General features: G+C 38.9%; 1 protein-coding gene across 4 annotated transcripts in view; it reads right to left on the bottom strand.

Moving 5' to 3' along the window:
• The window catches only part of LOC111572069 (synaptotagmin-2-like), a 65360-nt gene that overhangs the window by 31093 nt on the left and 20550 nt on the right, over nucleotides 1-13717 (bottom strand). For all 4 annotated transcript variants that reach the window (XM_035950646.2, XM_023275561.3, XM_023275559.3 and 1 more), the window contains one exon: nucleotides 4098-4164. The gene's annotated coding sequence lies outside the window, so the exon portion shown is untranslated. The remainder of the gene's footprint in view (nucleotides 1-4097; nucleotides 4165-13717) is intronic.

The raw sequence follows: 13717 nt of genomic DNA, 5'->3' as shown, positions 1-13717 counted from the left end.
ACCAGCAAGGTAGTAAAGTTTTCTACAAGCATTAATTAAAGTTAATACATCTGATTGATTTGGTGCTAGCCACTCAATGTGGCTCACTGATGTGTTTTTAATAGTTTCTGGACCACAATAAATTTCAGGAATACGAGATAGAAAGCTTCAGCGAAATTGACGCACCTTGTTTGAAGGATTACGATATTTTTCACAGGATATGCTAGCAGGAAATACAGAATATTGCCTGTAAGATCACAGAGACACAATAAAACCCAGAGGGTGGCTGCTTCAGCTCTTCTGCAGCTCCCCACCTCCATATTGTTTTGTGTAGGGTGAAAGTAAAATGGCAGCCTTCCACTGCAATTTGGACTCAACAGCTCAATAGTTTCTATTCCCTCTGTAGGAAAAATCCAGTGACATTTAGGTCTTGCCGTTGAATCTACGAAATTTAGCCACCCTTGTATTCCTTTGTGCACTCTTTTCCACATTGTAAGGAATGTCTTACAGCCCAGTGCCCTGAAACACAGGGAGGTGTGATTCAGTGTCTGAGTGGGAACAGGATATTGATCCAACCAGGATTCATAGCATGCTGGGTAAACCTATAGTGAACAACACTGGCAACTTTCCCAAGAGACATGAAACACAGAAGGATACTGATTTGTAGCGACAGATGACTCGTACGAATGTTCTCATCATAGTTTTATGCTGCTTGACGATTCTGTACACACTCATAATCTAGTAATCAGCTGCATAATTTCAGTGAATAAAAAGAAAGAAAAAAAATCCGTCAGACCTTTCTTTGAACTAAACAGGCCAAGTCTCCAGAGAGATTCAGTGCAACTTAGAATATATATTTAATAAGGCGTGCGTGTTGTGGAGACTAACTGCATGGAGCTTACAGCCATGAAAGCTGAGCATGACTTTAAAACATGAGCTTAGGCACAATAGGAAGCCATTGCAATGCACTACCCTGCTTCCTCTACAAAGCCACATGTACCACTAGGACTGGATGATGTAGCTGATAAAATCATGATAAAATGTTTTATTTCAGCTGATTTAATTACTGCAAGTTTACACATTTTATTAAACGCCAATTCTAGGGCAGTGTGGAAGTAGGGGAAGATAGAACCATCCACACTCAAGAACCTCATACATTCCATGCCTGAAAGACTGACTGCTGTGATCAAAGTAAAAGGGGGAAATACTGGTTATTGATTAATTGCTTATATTGTATATGAAGTCTTTGAGCTTTGGTTTTCAGGGGAGAACAAACTTTTGGGACACGGTGCATGCCTGCAGGATTTGTTCTTTAAAAGGTAATCCTTCCTTTGAATGGCAAGTTCCCTTTATATCCGGAGCATCAGAAACGCTTCTTCCTTGACTCCACTGCATATCTCAAGTTGCTGTAACCTACTTCATCTCCACTGCTACGATTCCTCCATTTCTCTGCTCAGGCGAACCAGTCATTGCTGGTTGGCGTAAATGCATCTCTGCTGGTGTGCCACTGTGTCAATGTCACCACAGACACCAGATTAAAACTCTAGTATACAGCGAAATACATTCATAGATTTACTTGCATTCTACTCAGCAATGTGCATATTTATTTTGAAAGGGGTTGAATATAACAGGTCCTGCACTCCAGCTTTAATATCACATGGTTGTATTTCAGAGACAATACAGTGGCTCTTAAACACAAGCACATACAAGAGTCAACATTAGTGGAAGTGATGGGCTTAATTTGGCTAAGTAGCAACTTTACAGATATCTTTGCATGGCCATTGGGTGTTGTCTTACCATTCATACTTGCCTATTCGTGTTCGTTTATCCAAATTAAGCCCACCACTCCCTATAATGTCGTGGGGCACATCTGGTGTCACATTTTTATTTCTGCACGTGCTTTCCCTATTTGCACGTGTTTAGTATTTCTTGGATTTGGAGTGTGTTTCTCTTTAATGTTTGTGCTTATTCTGTTGTCTTAATTGTGTCCTTAGGGGCCACCAAAGAACCTCAACAGGAAAAGAGGTAAGTAGAAAGAAAAAACACATATGACAGCATCTAGTGTTTCTTCTTATCAAGGGTAGTCTTAAGATTTATGTCTGTGAATGCGTTAAATGTGAAGTGGTGAAATATGGTCGCTGCTGCTGCATCTCCAAATCTCTTTAGCGACTGTAGCCATCATGTTTGTGTGGTAAATATTCTATGCTGTGGCTGGCAGTCAAGGATTAGATCTGGTTCTATATCTGTGCTGGGATGCGGTGCTGCAGATGTGAGGAGGTGCAACAATGCAATACTTTGCGCTTCATTGTGTTGGCTCATTTTAGATCTGGCAGAGTGCGAGGGAAATCTCATTGCTGGAGCCATGTTTCCATAATATGCCTGCTGTAAAGAAAGTGTCATGTGTGCTCCTGTAGGTGCATACACAGCAGGTGAAAATATCATTTAGGACTAAATGACACATTTTGAGTCTGTTTCAGCAGCTGCAGTTTAAACATTTGCATAAATCAATACACATATTTAGTTGTTTTATCAACAGATGAGTTCACAAAATTGAGAGTGCAATAATTGCGGAGTATTTTTTCAGATGAAACAAAATTTAAAGCATTTATAAGCTATTATCAATATTTTTTATATTACCAATAGATTACATAACTGTTGTTTGTCTCCTCACCTTAATGGAGCCTTTTAGCATATCTTAGCTCATTGTGTGAGGTTAGTACTGTTTTATGTGAAATGTATTAATCATAGTCCCATTTTCACCCACAGCGAGCACCTGTTTTGGGGAACAGGGCTCTTGAAAACAATTGTATGCTACAAGTTCAGAACCAAACCACACACAGGTGGCTAGCAACAACATTTTGAAACAACTAGCACATAAATATCCAGACATGTCCTTCAGACGTTGGCGTGTCTGCTGATTGTATAAGTAAGCAACTGCTTGCTTGCAGGTTTGCCATAAAATACATCATGTATACATGTATAAAGTATCATTACACATTTAGTGAAAGCTCCAGCTGACTAATGCTGATGGATATTCACACAACTAATTGTGTAGCACCAGTCCCCGGGGTATGAATTCTCATTCAGTTGATGTTGAGCTGATCAATGTTAATAACAATGAAGCTGACACGGGGCAGTGAGGGCTGAATAACGGCAGATGGGCAGCAGCCAGTGTAAAAGCAGCAGCCAGTAACTGTCCTTCCAGGCGTGGCTGTTGTCCACTGGGCTTTATTAGCTTTCTCTAGCCCCTGCAGCACTGGAGCTTCCATCACTCATGGAAATGACTCTGATTAATCAGCTGGAGTGCTGGAGTGTGCAGGGTGTGCTGGAGACTGGCGCACAAAGGGCAAATCCTACAGTAAATCATGCTTGTTCACAGTGGGCTGCACCTTCATCTTCACCACGCCTTTCCTGCTCACTACACACTGCAGTGGGCTCCCTCCTCCCCGGCACATGCAAAGCTTTTCTAAGAACAGACGGGAGAGCGGGGAAAACCCAACACACAACGTTTCATGCTGACATCTAGTGGAGTCCAAAACATGTGATGACACGGGGCTTGAATCTATTTACATACTCTGCAGTAATGTACTGATTTCAATTTTGGATTGTGCCCCAAAACATCCTTCTGAAATAACTGCATGTGGCATAAAAAAAAAAAAAAAAAAAAAAAAAAACTCTTTAATTTCTACCCTATAAATAATCTGCATGATTTTCTTTATAGGTCAACTATTGCTTCACCCCATAGCTCATCAGAGTGTTATATTACTGGACAGTTTCAGAAAAGCATCCAGCCACGGACAGCCTACCATCTGGGTCATGCCTTCAGTAGACAGTAAGGGCACAGAGGCAAGCTGGATTTCTGAAATGACTAGGAATGGATGTTATATCTGAGAGGGGAGCTGCAGAGGATGGAGGGATGGAACAATGTGCAGTGATCTGTCTCCGCTTAAAAAGAACAGTCACAGCAATGATTGTGGACCGCTCTGATGAAGTGGAGAATCTTCTCCTCCCCCTTCTCCCTTCGTTCTCTATCTTACAACCTTTACATTAACAGAAATCTCTCTGCGCCTCGACTCGTATAGTCAACCACATAGCATCTTTACTGGTGAGATACTTACAGCCAAAATCTTGAATCTTGAAAAGCGGCTGGAGTAATCACAGTGAGAGAGTTGTCAGTCAGAAATCCTGTAAGAGAAAGACAATGTGAAGGTTTACTCTCTGAGTCAAAGAAACATCTATACAATACTTACTACAAGCTACCTTGCTCACATATTTAACTGAAAATTAAGATAAATTTGGCAAATTGTGAAGTCGATTTCAAACTTGTACTGAAGCTTAATCCTCTCTGGACTGAAATGTAGGATTTAAACTGGTGTGTATCATTTCAAGATAATCCATGCCGTTACATCACACCCCATGAACATCCAGCATTATTAGCATTCCTGAACTGCACACTACAGAACCTTCCTATAGCAAATATCATTTTGTGCCAAGAAAAGAATATTGATATCTGTCCTCCCCTTGCACAAACAAGTTGATATATGCCTGAATCGGTTTTCATCCACAGAGCCGCAGGTCAAATGAATTATCACTGACAGCTATCCGTTGCACACTACTGCTCACCAGTTATTGAATTAGCCCCCTAATGAATGTTTATTTGAAAAACATGGAGCCTAAATGTGAGTCAGCAGAGTCTATAGAGATCACAGCAGACTCTTAAAATAATATTGATTTGGTCTCTCAGCCTTTACCTCCAAAGATTTCTGCAATATTGTGTTTTTTTTTTTATATAAAAATGAATTCATCAAACATTTATATTTTGGCATATTGAGTCATTTCATTGACGAAAACAACAAAGAAATGCTGACAAATGATCACCACCACAGGAAAGACAAATAGATTGTAACCCAAGTAACATATCTGCCAATCTTTTAATGCATGATTTATACAATTTCAGAGCAAAATCACTTTTGGTACTGCTAAAAAAGGTTTGTTTTTATAGCAAGCAATTGGATTTAATATTAACTTGACTAATTTCAGTCAGGAAAACATGGCATGATGGAGAATTTCATTACTTAAAAAATAATAACCTCCTTACTTTCTTGCGGAGAGTCAGATAAGAAGATCAACAGAATTTTCACATCTGTGCATTAAATAAAAAGCTAGAGACAGCAGTCAGTTAGCTTAGCTTAGCATAAAGTGACAAAATCTAAATTTAAAACTCACTAATTAGCAAGTGAGTCTGAAGGGGAATGCTTTTTTCATTTTTGTAAATATGCACAGAGAGTACAGATTATTTGCTAATCCAGGCCAGTCTGTAGCTTCATATTTAGCATACAGACATAACACTCATATCAATCTTCTTATCTAACTCTCAGCAAGAGAGCAAATAAGTGCTTATCTCCAACTGTCAGAAAATTCCTTTAAGGCACAACAATCCAATCTAAGATTCTCTGTGCCCTTAAATGTTCTTGCAAATTACAATTTGCTGACAAGAGCATTAACAAACTTTCACCGTCAGTCAAATTCCATCTGTGCTCTCAAACCTTTGAGGATACTCTATTTGTGGCCCAATTTTCTTCTCCCGTTTTGGCAAAACAATCAATTTCATGACTCACTGGACTTAATTGCCTTATTGTAATTGTATCACGAAAGACATCCACCGGGTTAGATAACCAACTTCATTTTGTGCACTTCAGTGAAGGAAAACACTTGATACAATTTAAATCTGCCATCACCAAAACCGAGCTTCCTTCTATGAATTATGTGTATTTCATGGACACATGCATTCGACTTTTGTAAACATACCCAAACTGCTCATTTTCCCATCGCGTTAGCTATTTAAGGAAGTAACACCCTGGGGATCAATTCATTATTTGGATCTGTTGATGCTATAAAATCTATGATGCAAAAAGCGACAATACTGAAATAAGGCAATAAGGCACAATAGTTTTTTGCTTTGGATGCCATTCGGATTGGCTTTGTACTTCTCTCTGAGCTTTGTGGTGCTAATGAAAAGGTCAAATAAATTTGTCACATTGCTGCCTGTAGTGCACAACAATTGCACAGACACAGCACCTGTTTCCAGTCAACATCATCCGTTCTGTAGCCGAAATACTTCCATACAACTTGTGTTACCTTTTGCAACCAAATCTTCCTCATGAGTGGTTTTCTCCTGTTTCTTGCTCATTTTCTTGTGCACATGTAGAGCCTGCATGTCAACAAAATCTGTGTGCCTTGTGGAAATTAAAGTTTAAACAAAACTGTGCCCTTAAATTGAAGAAAATCATGTTTTATCAGACAGATTTCTCTTCAACAATGAGAACATAGGAGTTTTATACATGTGATTATTGCACGATTAATGTATGCATTGCTATGTCTGTGTCTTTCTGTCTGTCTATCTATATTGTTTTCTGTACCTTCTGCCACTGACCTTTAAATGCTAACAAACCCCACTGAAGGTGTTTGTTGACAAGATGGCTGATGAAAAACATTGGCACTACACCAAAGGATAACTTTGTGGTACTTGAAGGGGTGTAGACTAAGACTAGGGCCACTTTTATGTTCCTGCACAGTGAAATACCAGCACTCCTCATAGAAACACTGTGAGTCTGTCAAAGTGAGCTGTTTGCAGCGAGCTGAGGGGCAGCAGTGACAGGGAAGAGAAAAGCAGTGCTTCACACTGCGGCACTCCAAGAGTAAGTGACATTTTCGTGGTTTTAAATAGAAAGGCCAAATGACAGAGCTGAATTCAAAATCAGAAAAAACAGAAAACAAAAACATTCACTCTTATTTGAATTACAAACCTTAAACCAAAGGTTGTTGCATGTTATATGTTTATATAATACTGTACTTTCACCGCAGAAATGCTGTGAGGACAAATGTAAGGTCAAATTTCACTCAAAAAAAGAAAAATAATCTTGAAAGATCATAAATTTGCAAGCTGACAGAGGCGACAGGCTCTGATGTGCAGATTTTCAGATACAATCACGTTAAAGGGAATTGCCTCTTGGTGAACATAATTGGATCATTCCCCACCTATTTACATCCCCAAGGGACCAAACTGTGCAGAGGAAAAATGAAACAGAATTTAATGATGACTCTGTTCTCTGGTTTCCATAAATGCCCACGTGAGTGAACCGTGCTGGCAGAGGAGTCATATCAAAATGAACATTGACAATCCAAATCACTGAAGGTCAGCTTTGGGCTTGTAGGCCTAAATAAGAACAATTTGTTTATCACACTGGAACATGCCTCTGAAAACACTGCATTACTTTACTGATAGACCTGGGAGATACACTGAACAAGGTTGTGTTGTGATATGAAACTGGCAAACTAACAGATAAATTGCTTTGGCTCTCAGCCTGCTGTGGTATATTCTAGCCTACATAGTTTTTCTGCTTGGTCTTTAAAGGCTTCTCAAGCCTCTTTTTATATGTAATAGAGTCCCACATAAAATCTCTACTTTCTTGTAAAGTTCTAAAAATTTGGGTTGTTCAATATGAGGGATTTCTAACTTTCTTTTGCACATCTCAGTGAATCGAATTAGAATCTGGTCGCTGTCAATCCCTGTTGTTAACTGCTTTAACACTTACTAGTTATACCAAAAATGTATTTTATTACACTGATTGCTGTTTAGTTATCATAAATCTATGGTATTTTAGAGATGCCAAGGTTTCAGGGGCGTTAAGGCTGCATCATAATTTATTTACACAATCTTCTCATCTGATGGGCCATGACATTCACTGACAATGATTGATGCCTGAAATTTAGTTGTGCATTAGCAAACCATCTCAAAAATAACAGTGGTATCAAAATTTCTGCCACAAATTCCCTTCAAATCTTTTTTCATTTTGTCAACAACTCCAGGTTGAAGCTGCTGATATTTTTTCAGTATTTTTATTGACAAATGACACCTAAAGCACTTCTTCAGCTGTCTGTGCTGGCTGGCGTTTCTATTGACGCTGTCCATAACAGACAACATGTCTCGGAAATAAAACAAGTCCACAGAAAGAGGTTTGAAATTAAGCTTTTGTCTAATATTCCAAACTGATGAAATCACACTCCTGTCCAACACAAAGAATGCTCTGATTATTCTTATTCCCCAGCTGATCTTTGTTTGATTAAGAGCACCATGTAGTCCAAACAACTGGAAAAGTCACATAGTACCAAACTACAGAGTCTTTCTATTCTTTAACAAGATTACCGTGCAGCTTCTAAGACAGCGCTTGAATTGCTGAGCCCCCGAGGAGCTCGTGTTTTCGTTTTCTCTCTCAGTCTTTGGTTCTCTCTGTCTGTGTCTGTCTCCAAGACACGTGGCTCTCCGTGACTGTTGCTACAGGAGACTTTTGGGGGCTCTCAGCTGCCCTGGGTCTCTGGAGCGTAACATATGAACACTGGAAGACGTGCATGTGTGCGAGGAGCTTTCCACGCAGGAGGGATCTGGCCCAAATTTAATCTCTCTATTGTGAGGATGGAGGGTTAGAGAGAGAGAGAGAAAAAAAAAAAAGGGCCGTGCCTGCTGAAATCCCACTGGCAGTGCTGCAATGCAGGGGTTTAACACAGAGCCAGAAGGCAGGCAAACACATTAAAGAACTGGCCTTTGGATAACACACAATACACACATTCTCACACAAACACAAGTAACACACACACATGGGCGAAGGCATGCAAGCACACCTGCAAAAGTCCATTTGATCGAAGGTAGTTGCATAAATAGTGTTTGACAGGCAGGAAAAAGTGATTTTAATATCAGAAAACACTGTGACGGAGTTTTATAAAGCTGCTACTCCTTAAGCTAAGTCACGTGTAATGTCTCAGTACTCAGCTAAGCTTTTGGAGCAATGCAAAGAGCAGTCGACCAACTTAGACTACGTATGACAGCATACCGAAAAGGTAAACATTAAATTCAGAAGCTCAGGAAAAACGCTTAAAATATGCATATCAGTAAAGGAAGCCAAATTGAGCAATGTGCATGTTTTTAAAGTTTTCAATACCTTTTCATTCAATAACATATTTCAAAGATTTAACCATGAAAGAAAGAAAAGGACACAAAATTGTTGGACTGAAATTTTGACAGAAATGTTATCAATTTGATATTTTAATGAAGAGCATTAGAGGATTTCAACATACAAGAAAGTTTTGAGCAACAACCACTATTGGAGTGTTAGCAATGGCTAGTCGCATCATAAAACTTATTCTTAAAGGCTCAATTTAAGATTTTCTTTATAAGATTACATATTTATGATCAAACAAGTGGCAATAAATGACAAAAATATCTTTAACTACCCTTTTAAAGAGTTTAATTTTTAAAAAGTGTTAATCAGGGGGTGTGGTTTGATCAAATTTGAATGCTAAACAAGTGTTGCTAAAGCCTGATTGATGCACAGAAGCATGCGACATCCAATTAAGCCCCACCCACTTCAACACCACAAGGAAAGGTGAAATAAGTATGACAGCAAATATTGTGCTCACATGCAATCCAAATCCTCACGATAAGAGGGAAGAAGGGCAAGAATATATGTGCTTAGTACGTCTAGGTTGTACATATAATTAGTATGGAAAAACTCGTCATCAGTGAGAATACAAATAAAGAGCAGGAGGCTGCCGTGGCTCATTCTTAGCCCTGTGTGAGTGTGAGAGGTGAGGAACGTGATGGGCGGTTGCTTACACGACAGATTGCTGACTGTGGGAGTCTTTTACAGTCAGCAGAAAAAAGCAATTGGTGACACTTTGGCTTCTTCACGCTCTGATACAGCCAGTACAATGAAAGTGTTGTCCATCAAACATTGTCTATCATAAAGAATTGCAATTTGAAGTTAAATCAGAGTGATAGTCAGTATTTATGTGGTGGCATACATGAAATAATATGCTCTGAATCTCGAAGAGACGCTTACTGTACCTGACTCTGACTGCTGACTCTTATTCATGATGAATGTTAAAAAGTCTGTCTCTTGCCTTGGGCTAAGTCTCTGCTCTCCCCTGCCCTGACATGCTGTGGCCTCTGCAAGGTCATCTGTAAGCCCACCAACATCCTCCTGTTATTATGCTGCCCCTTCCAGAATTATATTTAAAATGGTTCCCACAGCTCTTTTGCCACCAGCGGTTGGTTTCAGCTGAACATTTCGTTGCTTGTAGCAGCTCCTGGTGGCACAGTTTTCTAGCAGTTTAACTGACATTGTTTCATCCACCATTTTGTCAGATCTGTGACCAAGCAAATGCTGATCTTTTTTCTGCTCTTCAAATGCACTTGTTGTGGTACTATCTGTAGGTACTTATTATTGCTGTTTTGTAAATTAGTAGATTCTTTTTTTTTTTTTCTTAGCCGCCATATTGTTAATCTGCAGCTAATGCAAACAGTACCATTTTAAAGCTCCTCTTTGGTCACTTGTCAAACCCCTAAAATCTCATCTTTTTGCATCGAATTTATGTATTTAGACATGTTTTTCCACTAAAACCATTCCTTTCCTCCTTTAAAATGGCTTGAAATGTATACCTGTCTCACTCCTTGCAGCTCCAGCACACCAGCTCACCTACAACTCTGCTCAGACTCTGTAAACTACTCTACACCATACAATGACAAGAACCTGAAATTATTTCTGAAGATTACTGACACTGAAAGGCCTGTCCTGCAAGTTAGATTGGTTCCTTAGTTCAGCTGTGTATAAAACCCCAAATTTGTCATTGGTACATTGCAGCTTCAAGGTGAAAATACTCAACCATGCTGTTGACTGCTTATTTCCCTCATGATGCGTCTGCAACAAAAAATCCTAATACACATGTTGACAACATGAGAAACTTCATTTTCACCAAAGGTTTTTATTAAGTAAATGTTGAATCACGATTAGGATAACCTTTGTATCTTTAACATTTTAATTACTGTGCTGTTCGCTCCATGGTTGCAGTCAGCAATTAGGCTCAACTATGGGTTTCTTTCAAGCATAGTTCACCATGATTTATGAACTGTTTGTTTTTAGACTGAATTGACATTGTAGACCTAAATTAAATTCATTAATTGATACAGCTGCTTATGTTAATACTCATTTGGAAAAAAGTCTCCACATAGAGAAGTAATAATTTGATATTCACAATACGCCGAGTGCAGTCAAATAAGTTAAGCTGCTGAATTCTGTTTAATTAAGATGAGGTGGATGATATGATGTATTTATAGTTATTTGTCCTGCAGGTTTATGAGACTTCACTCCAGCATCAGACATTGTTAAAACAGCTCAAAGCACAAGAAAGCATCACAGTGTTTGGAATCTCAACATTTCCTTATGTGGAATCACTATCACTGTATTTCCTCCAATGCTGTTTTCACAGTCTTACAATTCTAAAGCTTCAAATATCTTGTCTTCAATCTTTATTAAAGTGTAATTAGCTCTCTGCATAGCCGTACCACCTTCACACATATGAGGATAGAAATGAGAAAGGATCTGTGATCTAACAGCCTTTAGCAGAGATGCAGCCCTGATGGTTTGGGACTATCCTATAATAATCCTTGCAGAGATTAGAAGCCCAAGCTAAAAACAACTGTGTTGAGCTACAGATCTATCTCAGTTAAATATAAAATGGCTGCATCAAATCAATTTCAATGTCCTGCCTGGCAGCAGTTAAAAAGTAATTGCTCCATCAGCTACATGACACAACATAAAGACCAAAATGAAAGATATGGTTTTTGCACCATTTTTTTCCTTTAGTCGTCAGCGGTTTTAGGAAAACAATGATCTTACTTCACCTATTTGAGGCAAGTGCTATTTTTCACTAACCTACTGTCCATAAATCCTGGTGGAGAGTGCCTACTTTCCTCCGGCTACCTGCTTCACTCGGAGACAAGACCTGTGTTTATGTGCAGAAATAAGGCAATTCATCATCCAGTTCCAGAGAAATGGTCAACAGCAGGGATGAAACGGCACACAATTCCAGATTAATTGCTTCCCTCCCTGCCTGCACAGCGTAAGAAACAAACACTTCAAACCACACCAGACAGAGAGACAGACTAAATATTATTAAGAAAATTATGAAATGCATCAATTTATTTTCTGCCTTTCATCATTAATGTTGCATTATTCTATAAGATACGCTGGTAAATCTGACTGTACAAAGGTCTGAGTTTATTATCTTAATGGAAGTAATTGGTTGACCATTATGAAAGAGGACAATCAGTGCAAAGACAAATGGGGGAAAAAAAGGGAGAACCACTCAACAGTCTGTAGACCTCAGTGTCTTTGAATTACATGCTTCCTGAGAGTAGTGTGGCACTAGAAAAACAACAAACTCCCCAGGGTATCGACAAACTCTTATAAATGTCAAATAGGTTTTAGTAATGTGCTTTGGATGCAGCTATTTCTTTTGGACGGGGCCTTTCAACATAACAAACCACATTGCCTACCAAAGTCTATCTATAACTGGACGAACGATCTATCCTTATACGTTTCGGTGAGCGCCACATTTCTGCTGAAAGCCAACACAATAGTTCATCTTTGTCTTACACATTCTTTATGTTATGATTGTATTTTATGATTTGGAGGCCTGAATTGGCTGAGAATGAAGAGCTCGGTGTTGTTATGAAATGAAAGAAAATAGAGATAAACTTGTCAGAGTAGGATGTCCTTTTTTTTTCTTTTTTTTTGCTCCTTGTAATGCGGTCAAAGGTATTGTAGGACAAACGATAGACAAGCCGCAAATGGCAAACAGAGTGGCTGCTCATGGGGATCATTCACCTTCACACTGCCAGTGAGCTCCATTATAAGTCGGGCCCAAATCTTGGAAACCACTGCGCCATTAGTCAAACACAGATTGAGTGTGACAGCTAACTTCTCATGATGATCTCCTGCCACCACAGAAAAAATTACTTTTGTTGCTGTATGATCACGTTGTTGTACAAAGTCTCACTGCAGTGTTAGAGCCCATAACACAAAGCTGAGACCCTTTACTGTGTTTGTAACAATAATATATTTATGTGGTAGTGAGAGACAGATAAAACACTTTAACAATGCAAAAAGCCGAATAAACTATAAAAACGTTAAATAATAAATAATAATCTCTGACTGAAACGGTACAGTACTCTTTATGAAAATGTGCGTGAGCAACAACCTGCTGAATTCAATCACAAACACCCAGGCTTTAGTAGGCTTACTGCCAAGCTGTTGCTTCCCACTCTGATGATCTCTCATTTAAAGTCTTTAATGTATACATCTTCAATTTACAGGTCTTTCGTGGGTGAAAAAATTGCTGCAGTTTTAATGGTTCAGTACAGTTTTGCACTCCTCAGACGATTTCTCCATTTGTGAATAAGCGAGTAGCCTTACTTACTTTAAAAAAAAAAAAAAACACAGTGGCATTACCTTTCACCACATCTCTCATGTACTCAAAAACTCACTGTCTCCAGCTGGGTGATAGAAAGATTTGACCTAAGAACACTGCAATATTTAACTGAGATCATCTGTAAAGTAGACAGAGTCTTTTACAATTAAGTGCTCATTAAAAACTAAATTAGGCACTGACCTCTGAAACACAGTTGCACAGGGAAGAGGAGAGAACGGTAGACATGTGCTTTAAAAACATCCATCTCTAATTAGAATGAGAACACTCAATGTTTCATTTCAAGGGTCTCTTGCATTTCATTCTGTCGAGAAATTCCCTCCAAACAACCAGCAAGTCCTAATTACATCACAGTATTCATGTCATTAGCATCAGTACTTTATTGGATTACATTTCAATTGTCAGCAACTGTATA

This window comes from Amphiprion ocellaris, chromosome 8 (assembly GCF_022539595.1).
Source record: "Amphiprion ocellaris isolate individual 3 ecotype Okinawa chromosome 8, ASM2253959v1, whole genome shotgun sequence".
NCBI classification, from domain to species: domain Eukaryota; kingdom Metazoa; phylum Chordata; class Actinopteri; family Pomacentridae; genus Amphiprion; species Amphiprion ocellaris.
This window is presented reverse-complemented; position numbering and strand designations above follow the sequence as displayed.